Genomic DNA, 17,777 nt, shown 5'->3' with positions numbered 1-17,777 from the left:
CAGTCTGAACCCCTCCCCAAACTCCTCGCCGCCCCGTGGAGTCTGATCCTCCCCCCCGTGCAGTCTGATCCCCCCCCAAACTCCTCCCCGCCCCGTGCAGTCTGATCCCCCCCAAACTGCTCCCCCGCAGAGCCTGCAGTGCGGGATGAGGGGGCCGGGGGCAGGAGGGGAGAGGGCTGTGCGGAGCCTGCAGTGCGGGATGAGGGGGCCGGGGGCAGGAGGGGAGGGGGCCGGGGGCAGGAGGGGAGAGGGCTGTGCGGAGCCTGGAGTGCGGGATGAGGGGGCCATGGGCAGGAGGGGAGAGGGCTCCGCGGAGCCTGGAAATAACGAGCTTCTTACTTTGCCTGCTGTCAAAGGGCAAGACTGGGGCCACGTGGCGTGCGGAGCAGGGACAGCAGCTGGGGGCGATGGAATTACACGTGCATTACCCGCAATGACCACCGAGCGGCACTGTGGAGGCGCTTCGGAATTACACGTGCATTACCCGCAATGACCACCGAGCGGCACTGTGGAGGCGCTACGGAATTACACGTGCATTACCCGCAATGACCACCGAGCGGCACTGTGGAGGCGCTTCGGAATTACACGTGCATTACCTGCAATGACCACCGAGCGGCACTGTGGAGGCGCTACGGAATTACACGTGCATTACCCGCAATGACCACCGAGCGGCACTGTGGAGGCGCTACGGAATTACACGTGCATTACCCGCAATGACCACCGAGCGGCACTGTGGGGGCGCTACGGAATTACACGTGCATTACCCGCAATGACCACCGAGCGGCACTGTGGGGGCGCTACGGAATTACACGTGCATTACCCGCAATGACCACCGAGCGGCACTGTGGAGGCGCTACGGAATTACACGTGCATTACCCGCAATGACCACCGAGCGGCACTGTGGAGGCGCTTCGGAATTACACGTGCATTACCCGCAATGACCACCGAGCGGCACTGTGGGGGCGCTACGGAATTACACGTGCATTACCGCCGGTGACTACCGAGCGGCACTGTTGCTCTGCTAAGGGCCGTTATTTCCAAATAAAAAAGATTGTTCTTAGGGTAGAAATGCCCCATTCCGAACTAAGAACACGCTGGACGGGGCTATGCCGGGGGGCGGGGCTATGATAGGGGCGGGGCGCGCTGCGACGTGCCCCGGGAGGCCGCTCTCTGAGAACTACAAGTCCCAGGATGCGTCGCTAACACTTGGAGTGACAGGAGCGCTGGACCAACCGCGTCGCTCCCTGGTCAATGCCCCGTTGTGATGTCACTTCCGCTGCACCCGCCCAACCGAACAGCGCCGGGCCTGCCCTGGCCCTGCAATGGCCGATGGGAGCTGCGGACAGGGGCACTCAGTTTCCCACAAGCCACTGCGGCTACTTTCCCTACTCCCCCTCATCCCGCCCCTCCCCATTGTTGGGCGGGGCTCCTGCCTCAGAGACGGCAGCGTCCTTAGCTGATGCCCCGCCCCCACTCGGGAGAGGAGACTCCGCGGCAACCCTTCCCCCCCAAACTCCTCCCCGCCCCGTGCAGTCTGAACCCCCCAAACTCCTCCCCGCCCCGTGCAGTCTGCTCCCCCCCACCAAACTCCTCCCCGCCCCATGCAGTCTGCTCCCCCCCACCAAACTCCTCCCCGCCCAATGCAGTGTGAACCCCCCCAAATTCCTCTCCGCCCCGTGCAGTCTGAACCCCCCCCAAACTCCTCCCCGCCCCGTGCAGTCTGCTCCCCTCCCCAAACTCCTCCCCGCCCCCTGCAGACTGATCACCCCCAAAATTTCTCTCCGCCGCGTGCAGTCCGATCCCCCCCAACCTCCTCTCCGCCCCGTGCAGTCCGATCCCCTCCCAAAGTCCTCCCCGCCCCGTGCAGTCCGATCCCCCCCAAGCTCCTCCCCCCCGTGCAGTCCGCTCCCCCCCACCAAACTGCTCTCCGCCCCGTGCAGTCTGCTCCCCCCAAACTCCTCCCCGCCCCGTGCAGTCTGCTCCCCCAACTCCTCCCCGCCCCGTGCAGTCTGCTCCCCCTCACCACCAAACTCCTCTCCGCCCCGTGCAGTCTGATCCCCCTCCAAACTCCTCCCCCCCGTGCAGTCTGATCCCCCCCAAACTGCTCCCCACCCCGTGCAGTCCGCTCCCCCCAACTCCTCTCCGCCCCGTGCAGTCTGATTCCCCCCACCAAACTCCTCTCCGCCCCGTGCAGTCTGATTCCCCCCACCAAACTCCTCTCCGCCCCGTGCAGTCTGCTCCCCCCCAAACTCCTCTCCGCCCCGTGCAGTCTGCTCCCCCCAACTCCTCCCCGCCCCGTGCAGTCTGCTCCCCCTCACCACCAAACTCCTCCTCCCCCCGTGCAGTCTGATCCCCCCAAACTCCTCCCCCCGTGCAGTCTGATCCCCCCCAAACTCCTCGCCCCGTGCAGTCTGATCTCCTACCCCCCACAAAACTCCTCCCCCCGTGCAGTCTGATCCCCCCCAAACTCCTCGCCCCGTGCAGTCTGATCTCCTACCCCCCACAAAACTCCCCCCGTGCAGTCTGATCCCCCCCAAACTCCTCCCCCCGTGCAGTCTGAACCCCCCAAACTCCTCCCCGCCCCGTGCAGTCTGCTCCCCCCCACCAAACTCCTCCCCGCCCCATGCAGTCTGCTCCCCCCCACCAAACTCCTCCCCGCCCCGTGCAGTCTCCTCCCCCCCACCAAACTCCTCCCCGCCCAATGCAGTGTGAACCCCCCCAAATTCCTCTCCGCCCCGTGCAGTCTGAACCCCCCCCAAACACCTCCCCGCCCCGTGCAGTCTGCTCCCCTCCCCAAACTCCTCCCCGCCCCCTGCAGACTGATCACCCCCAAAATTTCTCTCCGCCGCGTGCAGTCCGATCCCCCCCAACCTCCTCTCCGCCCCGTGCAGTCCGATCCCCTCCCAAAGTCCTCCCCGCCCCGTGCAGTCCGATCCCCCCCAAGCTCCTCCCCCCCGTGCAGTCCGCTCCCCCCCACCAAACTGCTCTCCGCCCCGTGCAGTCTGCTCCCCCCAAACTCCTCCCCGCCCCGTGCAGTCTGCTCCCCCAACTCCTCCCCGCCCCGTGCAGTCTGCTCCCCCTCACCACCAAACTCCTCTCCGCCCCGTGCAGTCTGATCCCCCTCCAAACTCCTCCCCCCGTGCAGTCTGATCCCCCCCAAACTGCTCCCCACCCCGTGCAGTCCGCTCCCCCCAACTCCTCCCCACCCCGTGCAGTCTGATCCCCACCAAACTCCTCTCCGCCCCGTGCAGTCTGATTCCCCCCACCAAACTCCTCTCCGCCCCGTGCAGTCTGCTCCCCCCCAAACTCCTCTCCGCCCCGTGCAGTCTCCTCCCCCCAACTCCTCCCCGCCCCGTGCAGTCTGCTCCCCCTCACCACCAAACTCCTCCTCTCCCCGTGCAGTCTGATCCCCCCAAACTCCTCCCCCCGTGCAGTCTGATCCCCCCCAAACTCCTCGCCCCGTGCAGTCTGATCTCCTACCCCCCACAAAACTCCTCCCCCCGTGCAGTCTGATCCCCCCCAAACTCCTCGCCCCGTGCAGTCTGATCTCCTACCCCCCACAAAACTCCCCCCGTGCAGTCTGATCCCCCCCGAACTCCTCCCCCCGTGCAGTCTGATCCCCTACCCCCCAAACTCCTCCCCGCCCCGTGCAGTCTGAACCCCCCAAACTCCTCCCCGCCCCGTGCAGTCTGCTCCCCCCCACCAAACTCCTCCCCGCCCCATGCAGTCTGCTCCCCCCCACCAAACTCCTCCCCGCCCCGTGCAGTCTCCTCCCCCCCACCAAACTCCTCCCCGCCCAATGCAGTGTGAACCCCCCCAAATTCCTCTCCGCCCCGTGCAGTCTGAACCCCCCCCAAACTCCTCCCCGCCCCGTGCAGTCCGATCCCCCCAAACTCTTCCCTGCCCCGTGCAGTGCGATCCCCCCAAATTCCTCTCCCCCCGTGCAGTCTGATCCCCCCCAAACTCCTCCCCGCCCCGTGCAGTCCGATCCCCCCAAACTCTTCCCCGCCCCGTGCAGTGCGATCCCCCCAAATTCCTCTCCCCCCGTGCAGTCTGATCCCCCCAAACTCCTCCCCGCCCCGTGCAGTCCGATCCCCCCCAAACTCCTCCCCCCCGTGCAGTCTGATCCTCCCCCCCGTGCAGTCTGATCCTCCCCCCCGTGCAGTCTGATCCCCCCCAAACTCCTCCCCGCCCCGTGCAGTCTGATCCCCCCCAAACTCCTCCCCGCCCCGTGCAGTCCGATCCCCCCCAAACTCTTCCCCGCCCTGTGCAGTCCGATCCCCCCAAACTCCTCCCCGCCCCGTGCAGTCTGATCTCCCCCAAAACTCCTCCCCGCCCCGTGCAGTCTGATCCCCCCCAAACTGCGCTCCGCCCCGTGCAGTCTGAACCCCTCCCCAAACTCCTCCCCTCCCCGTGCAGACTGATCCTCCCCCCCGTGCAGTCTGATCCCCCCCCAAACTCCTCCCCGCTCCGTGCAGTCTGATCCCCCCCAAACTCCTCTCCCCCCCGTGCAGTCTGATCCCCCCCACACTCCCCTCCGCCCCGTGCAGTCTGATCCCCCCCCAAACTCCTGTCCGCCCCGTGCAGTCTGATCCCCCCCAAAGTTCCTCCCTGCCCCGTGCAGTCTGATCCTCCCCCCAAACTCCTCCCCGCTCCGTGCAGTCTGATCCTCCCCCCCGTGCAGTCTGATCCCCCCAAACTCCTCCCCGCTCCGTGCAGTCTGATCCCCCCAAACTCCTCTCCCCCCCGTGCAGTCTGATCCCCCCAAACTCCTCCCCGCCCCGTGCAGTCCGATGCCCCCCAAACTCCTCTCCGCCCCGTGTAGTCTGATCCCCTCCCCAAACTCCTCTCCGCCCCGTGCAGTCTGAACCCCTCCCCAAACTCCTCGCCGCCCCGTGGAGTCTGATCCTCCCCCCCGTGCAGTCTGATCCCCCCCAAACTCCTCTCCCCCCCGTGCAGTCTGATCCCCCCCAAACTGCTCCCCCGCAGAGCCTGCAGTGCGGGATGAGGGGGCCGGGGGCAGGAGGGGAGAGGGCTGTGCGGAGCCTGCAGTGCGGGATGAGGGGGCCATGGGCAGGAGGGGAGAGGGCTGCGCGGAGCCTGCAGTGCGGGATGAGGGGGCCGGGGGCAGGAGGGGAGGGGCCGGGGGCAGGAGGGGAGAGGGCTGTGCGGAGCCTGGAGTGCGGGATGAGGGGGCCATGGGCAGGAGGGGAGAGGGCTCCGCGGAGCCTGGAAATAACGAGCTTCTTACTTTGCCTGCTGTCAAAGGGCAAGACTGGGGCCACGTGGCGTGCGGAGCAGGGACAGCAGCTGGGGCCGATGGAATTACACGTGCATTACCCGCAATGACCACCGAGCGGCACTGTGGAGGCGCTACGGAATTACACGTGCATTACCGGCAATGACCACCGAGCGGCACTGTGGAGGCGCTACGGAATTACACGTGCATTACCCGCAATGACCACCGAGCGGCACTGTGGAGGCGCTACGGAATTACACGTGCATTACCCGCAATGACCACCGAGCGGCACTGTGGAGGCGCTACGGAATTACACGTGCATTACCTGCAATGACCACCGAGCGGCACTGTGGAGGCGCTACGGAATTACACGTGCATTACCCGCAATGACCACCGAGCGGCACTGTGGAGGCGCTACGGAATTACACGTGCATTACCCGCAATGACCACCGAGCGGCACTGTGGAGGCGCTTCGGAATTACACGTGCATTACCCGCAATGACCACCGAGCGGCACTGTGGAGGCGCTACGGAATTACACGTGCATTACCCGCAATGACCACCGAGCGGCACTGTGGGGGCGCTACGGAATTACACGTGCATTACCCGCAATGACCACCGAGCGGCACTGTGGGGGCGCTACGGAATTACACGTGCATTACCGCCGGTGACTACCGAGCGGCACTGTTGCTCTGCAAAGGGCCGTTATTTCCAAATAAAAAAGATTGTTCTTAGGGTAGAAATGCCCCATTCCGAACTAAGAACACGCTGGACGGGGCTATGCCGGGGGGCGGGGCTATGATAGGGGCGGGGCGCGCTGCGACGTGCCCCGGGAGGCCGCTCTCTGAGAACTACAAGTCCCAGGATGCGTCGCTAACACTTGGAGTGACAGGAGCGCTGGACCAACCGCGTCGCTCCCTGGTCAATGCCCCGTTGTGATGTCACTTCCGCTGCACCCGCCCAACCGAACAGCGCCGGGCCTGCCCTGGCCCTGCAATGGCCGATGGGAGCTGCGGACAGGGGCACTCAGTTTCCCACAAGCCACTGCGGCTACTTTCCCTACTCCCCCTCATCCCGCCCCTCCCCATTGTTGGGCGGGGCTCCTGCCTCAGAGACGGCAGCGTCCTTAGCTGATGCCCCGCCCCCACTCGGGAGAGGAGACTCCGCGGCAACCCTTCCCCCCCAAACTCCTCCCCGCCCCGTGCAGTCTGAACCCCCCAAACTCCTCCCCGCCCCATGCAGTCTGCTCCCCCCCACCAAACTCCTCCCCGCCCAATGCAGTGTGAACCCCCCCAAATTCCTCTCCGCCCCGTGCAGTCTGAACCCCCCCCAAACTCCTCCCCGCCCCGTGCAGTCTGCTCCCCTCCCCAAACTCCTCCCCGCCCCCTGCAGACTGATCACCCCCAAAATTTCTCTCCGCCGCGTGCAGTCCGATCCCCCCCAACCTCTTCTCCGCCCCGTGCAGTCCGATCCCCCCCAAGCTCCTCCCCCCCCGTGCAGTCCGCTCCCCCCCACCAAACTCCTCTCCGCCCCGTGCAGTCTGCTCCCCCCCACCAAACTCCTCCCCGCCCCATGCAGTCTGCTCCCCCCCACCAAACTCCTCCCCGCCCCGTGCAGTCTCCTCCCCCCCACCAAACTCCTCCCCGCCCAATGCAGTGTGAACCCCCCCAAATTCCTCTCCGCCCCGTGCAGTCTGAACCCCCCCCAAACACCTCCCCGCCCCGTGCAGTCTGCTCCCCTCCCCAAACTCCTCCCCGCCCCCTGCAGACTGATCACCCCCAAAATTTCTCTCCGCCGCGTGCAGTCCGATCCCCCCCAACCTCCTCTCCGCCCCGTGCAGTCCGATCCCCTCCCAAAGTCCTCCCCGCCCCGTGCAGTCCGATCCCCCCCAAGCTCCTCCCCCCCGTGCAGTCCGCTCCCCCCCACCAAACTGCTCTCCGCCCCGTGCAGTCTGCTCCCCCCAAACTCCTCCCCGCCCCGTGCAGTCTGCTCCCCCAACTCCTCCCCGCCCCGTGCAGTCTGCTCCCCCTCACCACCAAACTCCTCTCCGCCCCGTGCAGTCTGATCCCCCTCCAAACTCCTCCCCCCCGTGCAGTCTGATCCCCCCCAAACTGCTCCCCACCCCGTGCAGTCCGCTCCCCCCAACTCCTCCCCACCCCGTGCAGTCTGATCCCCACCAAACTCCTCTCCGCCCCGTGCAGTCTGATTCCCCCCACCAAACTCCTCTCCGCCCCGTGCAGTCTGCTCCCCCCCAAACTCCTCTCCGCCCCGTGCAGTCTGCTCCCCCCAACTCCTCCCCGCCCCGTGCAGTCTGCTCCCCCTCACCACCAAACTCCTCCTCTCCCCGTGCAGTCTGATCCCCCCAAACTCCTCCCCCCGTGCAGTCTGATCCCCCCCAAACTCCTCGCCCCGTGCAGTCTGATCTCCTACCCCCCACAAAACTCCTCCCCCCGTGCAGTCTGATCCCCCCCAAACTCCTCGCCCCGTGCAGTCTGATCTCCTACCCCCCACAAAACTCCCCCCGTGCAGTCTGATCCCCCCCGAACTCCTCCCCCCGTGCAGTCTGATCCCCTACCCCCCAAACTCCTCCCCGCCCCGTGCAGTCTGAACCCCCCAAACTCCTCCCCGCCCCGTGCAGTCTGCTCCCCCCCACCAAACTCCTCCCCGCCCCATGCAGTCTGCTCCCCCCCACCAAACTCCTCCCCGCCCCGTGCAGTCTCCTCCCCCCCACCAAACTCCTCCCCGCCCAATGCAGTGTGAACCCCCCCAAATTCCTCTCCGCCCCGTGCAGTCTGAACCCCCCCCAAACTCCTCCCCGCCCCGTGCAGTCCGATCCCCCCAAACTCTTCCCTGCCCCGTGCAGTGCGATCCCCCCAAATTCCTCTCCCCCCGTGCAGTCTGATCCCCCCCAAACTCCTCCCCGCCCCGTGCAGTCCGATCCCCCCAAACTCTTCCCCGCCCCGTGCAGTGCGATCCCCCCAAATTCCTCTCCCCCCGTGCAGTCTGATCCCCCCAAACTCCTCCCCGCCCCGTGCAGTCCGATCCCCCCCAAACTCCTCCCCCCCGTGCAGTCTGATCCTCCCCCCCGTGCAGTCTGATCCCCCCCAAACTCCTCCCCGCCCCGTGCAGTCTGATCCCCCCCAAACTCCTCCCCGCCCCGTGCAGTCCGATCCCCCCCAAACTCTTCCCCGCCCTGTGCAGTCCGATCCCCCCAAACTCCTCCCCGCCCCGTGCAGTCTGATCTCCCCCAAAACTCCTCCCCGCCCCGTGCAGTCTGATCCCCCCCAAACTGCGCTCCGCCCCGTGCAGTCTGAACCCCTCCCCAAACTCCTCCCCTCCCCGTGCAGACTGATCCTCCCCCCGTGCAGTCTGATCCCCCCCCAAACTCCTCCCCGCTCCGTGCAGTCTGATCCCCCCCAAACTCCTCTCCCCCCCGTGCAGTCTGATCCCCCCCACACTCCCCTCCGCCCCGTGCAGTCTGATCCCCCCCCAAACTCCTGTCCGCCCCGTGCAGTCTGATCCCCCCCAAAGTTCCTCCCTGCCCCGTGCAGTCTGATCCTCCCCCCAAACTCCTCCCCGCTCCGTGCAGTCTGATCCTCCCCCCCGTGCAGTCTGATCCCCCCAAACTCCTCCCCGCTCCGTGCAGTCTGATCCCCCCAAACTCCTCTCCCCCCCGTGCAGTCTGATCCCCCCAAACTCCTCCCCGCCCCGTGCAGTCCGATGCCCCCCAAACTCCTCTCCGCCCCGTGTAGTCTGATCCCCTCCCCAAACTCCTCTCCGCCCCGTGCAGTCTGAACCCCTCCCCAAACTCCTCGCCGCCCCGTGGAGTCTGATCCTCCCCCCCGTGCAGTCTGATCCCCCCCAAACTCCTCTCCCCCCCGTGCAGTCTGATCCCCCCCAAACTGCTCCCCCGCAGAGCCTGCAGTGCGGGATGAGGGGGCCGGGGGCAGGAGGGGAGAGGGCTGTGCGGAGCCTGCAGTGCGGGATGAGGGGGCCATGGGCAGGAGGGGAGAGGGCTGCGCGGAGCCTGCAGTGCGGGATGAGGGGGCCGGGGGCAGGAGGGGAGGGGCCGGGGGCAGGAGGGGAGAGGGCTGTGCGGAGCCTGGAGTGCGGGATGAGGGGGCCATGGGCAGGAGGGGAGAGGGCTCCGCGGAGCCTGGAAATAACGAGCTTCTTACTTTGCCTGCTGTCAAAGGGCAAGACTGGGGCCACGTGGCGTGCGGAGCAGGGACAGCAGCTGGGGGCGATGGAATTACACGTGCATTACCCGCAATGACCACCGAGCGGCACTGTGGAGGCGCTACGGAATTACACGTGCATTACCCGCAATGACCACCGAGCGGCACTGTGGAGGCGCTACGGAATTACACGTGCATTACCCGCAATGACCACCGAGCGGCACTGTGGAGGCGCTACGGAATTACACGTGCATTACCCGCAATGACCACCGAGCGGCACTGTGGAGGCGCTACGGAATTACACGTGCATTACCCGCAATGACCACCGAGCGGCACTGTGGAGGCGCTACGGAATTACACGTGCATTACCCGCAATGACCACCGAGCGGCACTGTGGGGGCGCTACGGAATTACACGTGCATTACCGCCGGTGACTACCGAGCGGCACTGTTGCTCTGCAAAGGGCCGTTATTTCCAAATAAAAAAGATTGTTCTTAGGGTAGAAATGCCCCATTCCGAACTAAGAACACGCTGGACGGGGCTATGCCGGGGGGCGGGGCTATGATAGGGGCGGGGCGCGCTGCGACGTGCCCCGGGAGGCCGCTCTCTGAGAACTACAAGTCCCAGGATGCGTCGCTAACACTTGGAGTGACAGGAGCGCTGGACCAACCGCGTCGCTCCCTGGTCAATGCCCCGTTGTGATGTCACTTCCGCTGCACCCGCCCAACCGAACAGCGCCGGGCCTGCCCTGGCCCTGCAATGGCCGATGGGAGCTGCGGACAGGGGCACTCAGTTTCCCACAAGCCACTGCGGCTACTTTCCCTACTCCCCCTCATCCCGCCCCTCCCCATTGTTGGGCGGGGCTCCTGCCTCAGAGACGGCAGCGTCCTTAGCTGATGCCCCGCCCCCACTCGGGAGAGGAGACTCCGCGGCAACCCTTCCCCCCCAAACTCCTCCCCGCCCCGTGCAGTCTGAACCCCCCAAACTCCTCCCCGCCCCATGCAGTCTGCTCCCCCCCACCAAACTCCTCCCCGCCCCGTGCAGTCTCCTCCCCCCCACCAAACTCCTCCCCGCCCAATGCAGTGTGAACCCCCCCAAATTCCTCTCCGCCCCGTGCAGTCTGAACCCCCCCCAAACTCCTCCCCGCCCCGTGCAGTCTGCTCCCCTCCCCAAACTCCTCCCCGCCCCCTGCAGACTGATCACCCCCAAAATTTCTCTCCGCCGCGTGCAGTCCGATCCCCCCCAACCTCCTCTCCGCCCCGTGCAGTCCGATCCCCTCCCAAAGTCCTCCCCGCCCCGTGCAGTCCGATCCCCCCCAAGCTCCTCCCCCCCGTGCAGTCCGCTCCCCCCCACCAAACTGCTCTCCGCCCCGTGCAGTCTGCTCCCCCCAAACTCCTCCCCGCCCCGTGCAGTCTGCTCCCCCAACTCCTCCCCGCCCCGTGCAGTCTGCTCCCCCTCACCACCAAACTCCTCTCCGCCCCGTGCAGTCTGATCCCCCTCCAAACTCCTCCCCCCCGTGCAGTCTGATCCCCCCCAAACTGCTCCCCACCCCGTGCAGTCCGCTCCCCCCAACTCCTCCCCACCCCGTGCAGTCTGATCCCCACCAAACTCCTCTCCGCCCCGTGCAGTCTGATTCCCCCCACCAAACTCCTCTCCGCCCCGTGCAGTCTGCTCCCCCCCAAACTCCTCTCCGCCCCGTGCAGTCTGCTCCCCCTCACCACCAAACTCCTCCTCCCCCCGTGCAGTCTGATCCCCCCAAACTCCTCCCCCCGTGCAGTCTGATCCCCCCCAAACTCCTCGCCCCGTGCAGTCTGATCTCCTACCCCCCACAAAACTCCTCCCCCCGTGCAGTCTGATCCCCCCCAAACTCCTCGCCCCGTGCAGTCTGATCTCCTACCCCCCACAAAACTCCCCCCGTGCAGTCTGATCCCCCCCAAACTCCTCCCCCCCGTGCAGTCTGATCCCCTACCCCCCAAACTCCTCCCCGCCCCATGCAGTCTGCTCCCCCCAACACCACCAAACTCCTCTCCCCCCCATGCAGTCTGCTCCCCCCAACACCAAATTTCCCAGCCGGCTTGTGTGGGGACTGGCAGCGGGACAGGCTGATGCTGCTGTTGCCTTCGAAAGTGCAGCGGGGAGCGTGAGGCGGGTGGGGGGGGAGGGGGGGCGGCTGCCTCTGCTGCGTCCCGTTCACAAGCCCAGAGGGGCCGCGCGAGGATTTTCCGGAGACCCCGAGGAGTTTTCTGCCGCTCACTTCTGTGTCCCAGCTGAGTTCCTGCCGGTCAGTGGCCCCGCCCCCAGACCAGGCCACGCCCCTGCCATTAATGACGGAGCCTGGGACCCGTCTGTGTGCCCCACAAACCCACGTGTCACTCGCCGGGGAGCCGATAGAACGTGCCCCGCGTTCCATCATTTGCATGCACCGCGCCAGGGCAATGACGTCACTAGCAGTGCGCTGCTGTTCGTAGCCGGCAGTGGCAGCTTCGCACCGAGCCGGGCCACGAGGCAGCGGGCGCAGCGCTGGGGGCGGAGCTACAGGGGAGCGGCCCGGCCGGGCGGGGTGCACACTGGGGCGCCCAAGGGCTGAGATCCGGGCGGGGCAGCGTCACGCTCTGACCTCGCTGCCGCCTCCCGCCGCCTCTCCCTTGGGGCCGGGTGGCGCGGACCGGAAGCCGCTGCACTGCCCGGATTTCCTGGGGAACACGCTCCCTGTGACGTCAGGGCCTGCCACAGAGGCAGGGCGCCACCCCGGCCAAGCAAGGAGCAGAGCTAGGGTTGCCAGATGGTTTCACCAAAATACCAGACACGCCTGACATGACATCACAATCTGCATTCCATCTGATTTAGAAAATACCAGACATTTATCAGAGGAGTAGCCGCGTTAGTCTGAATCTGCAAAAGCAGCGAGGAGTCCTGTGGCACAGAAGTCCTTGCCGCTTTCGCGGACATTTATATTTTCTCAATTTGTTTCCCCGAAGAAAAAGCTGAAAGCCTGGACCGTCCAGTTCAAAACCGGACACCTGGCAACCATAAGCAGAGTGGTGCCTTGTCGGAGCGGTTCCAGCCTCCGCTCTGCTGTCCTTCCTCTGCCCCACGTACCACGGGAGCTGGTGGCCTACGCTGGCTGCACCGCCGCAGGAAACCTCCAACCCCAGTCGCTGTCCCAGCCAGGCACCCCGTGTCTGAACCCGTCCCGCCTGGCCCCGTGTCTCCTGCCTACCACCCGCTGACCTGGCACCAGCTGAGCGCTCGTACCTGGGCACCTTCCGGTCACGGTTCCCAGTCGGTTGCTGTCAGGCTGTGGACCGAGCAAACGTCACTTCCGGTCCGTGGGACTGAACGCACGTGGCGCCGGCATGATGCGAGGCCGCTCCTTGTTGCCCCACGTCGGATACAAAAGGAGCAGCTACCGCGCGGCAGTTAGGGCCTCGTGCTGAAACGCGCTGCAGCAGTGCTACTCTTCCCTGCCCCTCTCATCCCAGTTGCATGCTCCAGATGGGAGGGGAGGGGTGTCGCTTTCCAGGAGCTACTGCTGCCAGGGCACCGTCTGACTGGCACACGTCAGACGCACACGCCCGTGCAACAGCCACTCACCCTGCCAAATGCTCACACGCAGGGATGCGTGTACACACTCACAAACGCGAATTAACAGATTAACACGCCTGGGCGCCCACTCGTGCCCTCGCTCAGATGCCCACACACGCATCTGCTCAATCTGCCCGCACGCAGGCACGTGCACACACACGCAAATGGACACTTGCGGACGCACACACTTGCACTCATACTTACGTGCGCACGCATGCACGCCGAGTAACAGTCGCCTAGAAGGACTCACCAATAATATCAAACTCAAAAGCCAAAGATTAGATCAATTAGGAGACAACTATTCCCACGAGGCCCTAATCCATGGCTGGGGCTCCTCGGTGCTGCTGGGAGACCAAGTCTTTATTTCAATCCCAGTTTTGCCAACTCTCGGCATGCGTGACGCTAGGTCAATTGGCAGCCTACTCACTTAGTTTTCCGTATGATCCTAGACACGTTAAGTATCGCCAGCCAGGAGATTCGGGGAGGGTGGCGGGGGGGGGGGAGGGGATTAATGACATTTTTAAAAATACAAAAATCGGTGTTCAGTTTCTGTTGTAGATAAACCTATGTACTTCATATGACTTGACACTGTGCCTCTCCATATAACCTTGTAACTTTGTATTAATCCATATGACCTTGTCACTTTGTATTAGAACTTGAATCCATATAACCTTGTAACTTAGTTTTCTACATAGGGTTCTAATACAGAGTATATAGTTAAAGAGGTAAAAATGTCATTTGCTAGGAGTAGAATAAGATCTTTCCCCCACTCTCTCCCCCCACTCTGTAATCAATTGCCCAGTTGAATGAACGAGGTGTGAATGAGTAACACTTGGGAGCCAAGCACCTCCAGAGAGCTACACCAGTTGAAAAGGGGGTAGAAGCCAGACCCAAGGTGTCAAGAGGGCTCAAGAAAGAAGAGCAGACATATTGAAGGCCTTGGGGATTAGAAGCAAGCACCTTCTTTGGAAAACACCCTCTCTTAACAGACAGCACCCACAAAGGGACCAAAGGACACAGACCCAGATTTTGAATCTGGGATATATTTGCATAAGAGGGAAGCTGCTATAAAAGTGAGTTGTCTTGCAGAGGACTCCGGGTCTCATCTTGTCACCATCGGAGCATCGATCCCGATCAGCAGAAGCCCGGCTCCACCCCTCCCCCATCTAACTCACCTGGCCAGTGAAGTTAAGGGGAGCAACAAGTTGGTAACAACAGCAAGACGGAGTGTGCTTGTGCACGTGTGTGTGTGTGTGTGTGTGTGAGAGTGAGTGACACAGAATAATCAATACTTATCATATGCATGTGGTAAATAAATATATATATATATATATATATATATATATATATAAATTAATGTGTGTGTGTGTGATCAATAAATGTGGCGTGTTGCCTTATCCCTCTGAAAAAGATCCCGAGTACTTCTTTTAAGTACAACACTGTGACTTTTGTACTTCGTATTTTCAAGTTCTTCCACCACGAGCCAGAGGGCCTTTTCTCAGGGACCCGTACCATGCTCGCAAACGTCTGTGCGGCCCTCCCTCGATACTTACCTTGAGCCAATTGCTATTTGCTCTTCTTCCATAGATCGCTGTCTGGTTTCCATCTGCCGGCAGGGTCTCGGGAGGGTGGCTCCTTTCGGTCTCTGCCACCACATGGCCAGCCTCTCATCTCCTCCAAGTCTACAGAGACCGAAAAAGAGACAGAGAACGGTTAGGAGCTAGGCCACCCTAGATGTGTGGAAAGGACAGACACGTGCGTCACCTGGCTGCTGCTCACTGGAGCCCAGTGTTGCCTCTAACATTTCCCCTCCAGGAGCGGAGTGAGTTTTGTCTCGTGCTCCAAGATCGAGGTCACGTGCCCTTCTTCGGATGCCTGCCACCCAGGCGAAGACATGTCTCGTCTGTGTTTTTAAAACGTTCTGGAAGAAAGAGTACTAACACAAGGGAGAATTAACAAGGTCATTTAAACTGTAAATATTTGTTTGATATGAAGTCAAATAAAAGGAAAATTAATACTGCAACATTTTCAGTGGCCAACCTCCTCTCCTCTCCTCTCCTCTCCCCTCCCCTGCCCTGCCCCCTCCAGCTGGCCTAGATGATCTCTCCGGGTCCCTTATGGTAAAGCCCGCCCCGGGACCCTGTGCTGAGGTGACAAGTTCTTCACAAGATACTGGGTATGTAAACTTTTTACGGAAAAGCGTCCGTGGCCAATCTAGACGCGCTTTTCTGCAAAAAAGCCCCAATCGCCATTTTCGCCATCGGGGCTTTTTTGCGGAAAAGAACTCTCTGCTGTCTACACTGGCCCTTTTGCGCAGAAGTCTTTCGGAAAAAGACTTTTGCCCGAACGGGAGCAGCATAGTATTCCCGCAGAAGCACTGACAATCTTACATGAGATCGTCAGTGCTTTTGCGGAAATTCAAGCGGCCAGTGTAGACAGCTGGCAAGTTTTTCCGCAAAAGCAGATGATTAGCACACTTTCCTAGTTGAAAATCCAAGGAGAAGAAAGGGGAGAATTGCAAATCAAGACTCTCTTAAGGTGTCTGAAAGCTACTTTGGTCTGGGCCGGTACTCAGTGGTACCAAGGCAGACTTTTCTGTGGCTCGGTTGTCTAATGCCACACTAGAACAAGTCTACCACACCGAACGCAGACAATTACATGAAAGGGAAAAAAGGTGGCTTGGCAGAGAATTTGCTTCCGGACAAAAACAAGAGACTGCGGTGGTTAAAGAAGAACGGGAGGCATACCTGTGCATAAACCAATTCACCAGAAACCTTCTGAACAACCAGTTCAGTCACATGTCCTTACAGGGACAAGCACCTTAATGATGGTAGCCCTGACATTTTATTTTGCAGACGATTCTACTTGTGGAAAGGCTGCTGGAGTGAAACTTGAGGCCCAAGCAGGAGGAAAGTTTGATTTTCTAGTACCAAATAGAAAAACAATAATAGAACAAAAAGGCTAAAAGATGCCTAAGGGCGGAGATAGGGTCCAGAATGACTTAGACAAATTGGAGGATTGGGCCACAAGAAATCTGATGAGGTTCAACAAGGACAAGTGTACAGTCCTGCACTTGGGATGGAAGAATCCCAAGCATAGTTACAAGCTGGGGACCAACCAGTTAAGTAGTAGTTCTGCAGACAGGACCTGGGGGTTACAGTGGATGAGAAGCTGGAGATGAGTCAACAGTGTGCCCTTGTAGCCAAGAAGGCTAATGGCATATTAGGTTGCATTAAGAGGAGCATTGCCAGTAGATCCAGAGATGTCATTATTCCCCTTTATTCGGCTTTGGTGGGGCCACATCTGGAGTACTGTGTCCAGTTCTGGGCCCCCCACTACAGAAGGGATGTGGACACATTGGAGAGGGTCCAGCAGAGGACAACCAAAACGATTAGGGGGCTGGAGCAATTGCTCTATGAAGAGGCTGAGGGATTTAGGTTTCTTTAGTCTGAAGAGGAGACCATGAGGGGGGATTTTATAGTAGCCTTCAACTTCCTTATAAGGACACAGGAACGCAAGGTAACCTGTTCTCCCAACTCTCGCTTTCAGACGGGGTGGGGAACCTTATTGGGGGGGCGGAAGGCACACACTAGTAGGGTTGCCAGATGGTTTCAGCAAAAAAAAAAAAAAAAAAAAAAAAAAGGGGCCAGGAAAATTTTTGTTGAGGGAAAGAAGCCAACCAAACAAAAAAACCCCACCAGGAACATTTTTGTTGAGCAAAATCCAGTTGTGACCCCTTTAATTAGTCAGCCAATCTCCCCGCCCCGGCTTATTTCTGCTGGGCACAGAGGAAAAGCAGAAAATACTGGACATTTTGTATGTCCGGTATTTTCTAAATTTATTTACCGGACAAAAAGTGCAACTACCGGGCTGTCTGGCTCAGTGCTAGACACCTGGCAACCCTACACACAAGTGTGAAGAAAAAAAAATCCCAAACCCCACCATCCGCATTAACACATGCCCCAACTGAGAAGGAGGAAGAGGCTTCCCACATTCCCCTCGCACACAAGGCTTCCCTTGTGAGGAGGGCGGGGCGGGGGGCGGGGCGGGGCAGGCTAGCAGAATTTGTCTGCTCCAATCTGGCCACCCAGAGAAATAAAAAAGCAAATTGAAAGAGCCAGACGAATACCTAGAAACCATCTACTTCAAGACAGACCCAAGAAAACCAACAATAGAACACCACTTGTCATCACCTACAACCCCCAACTTAAACCTGTCCAACACATTATCAATAAACTACAGCCTATATTGGAACAGGATACCATACTCAAAGAGGCTCTGGGAGACAGACCCATAGTCTCCTATAGACAACCACCTAACCTCAAGATCATTCTTACCAACCACCACAGGACATACCACACTAATACCAACCCTGGTACCTTCCCTTGCAACAAACCCCGTTGCCAGCTTTGTCCACATATTCATTCTGCTGATACCATTATTGGACCCAACCAAGTGAGTTATAAGATCAAGAACACATATTCCTGCGCATCCAGAAATATAATCTATGCTATCGTGTGCCGAAAGTGTCCGTCTGCTATGTACATTGGACAAACATCTCAGACACTTCGCCAAAGGATTAATGCCCACAAAACAGATATCAGACAAGATCACAAAGAGAAAACAGTTTCTTGCCATTTTAACCAGAAAGGACACTCTCTCAATGACTTGACCACCTGCATTCTGCTACAAAGACCTTTTACTTACATCTGCACTTGAAAGGGAATCCTCTGAACTGTCATTCATGTTAAAATTCGACACTTTCCAACAAGGACT

Source organism: Pelodiscus sinensis, chromosome 4 (genome assembly GCF_052426305.1).
Source record: "Pelodiscus sinensis isolate ZL-2025 chromosome 4, ASM5242630v1, whole genome shotgun sequence".
In the NCBI taxonomy this organism is placed as follows: Eukaryota; Metazoa; Chordata; order Testudines; family Trionychidae; genus Pelodiscus; species Pelodiscus sinensis.
Note: the sequence above shows the minus strand (reverse complement) of the source record.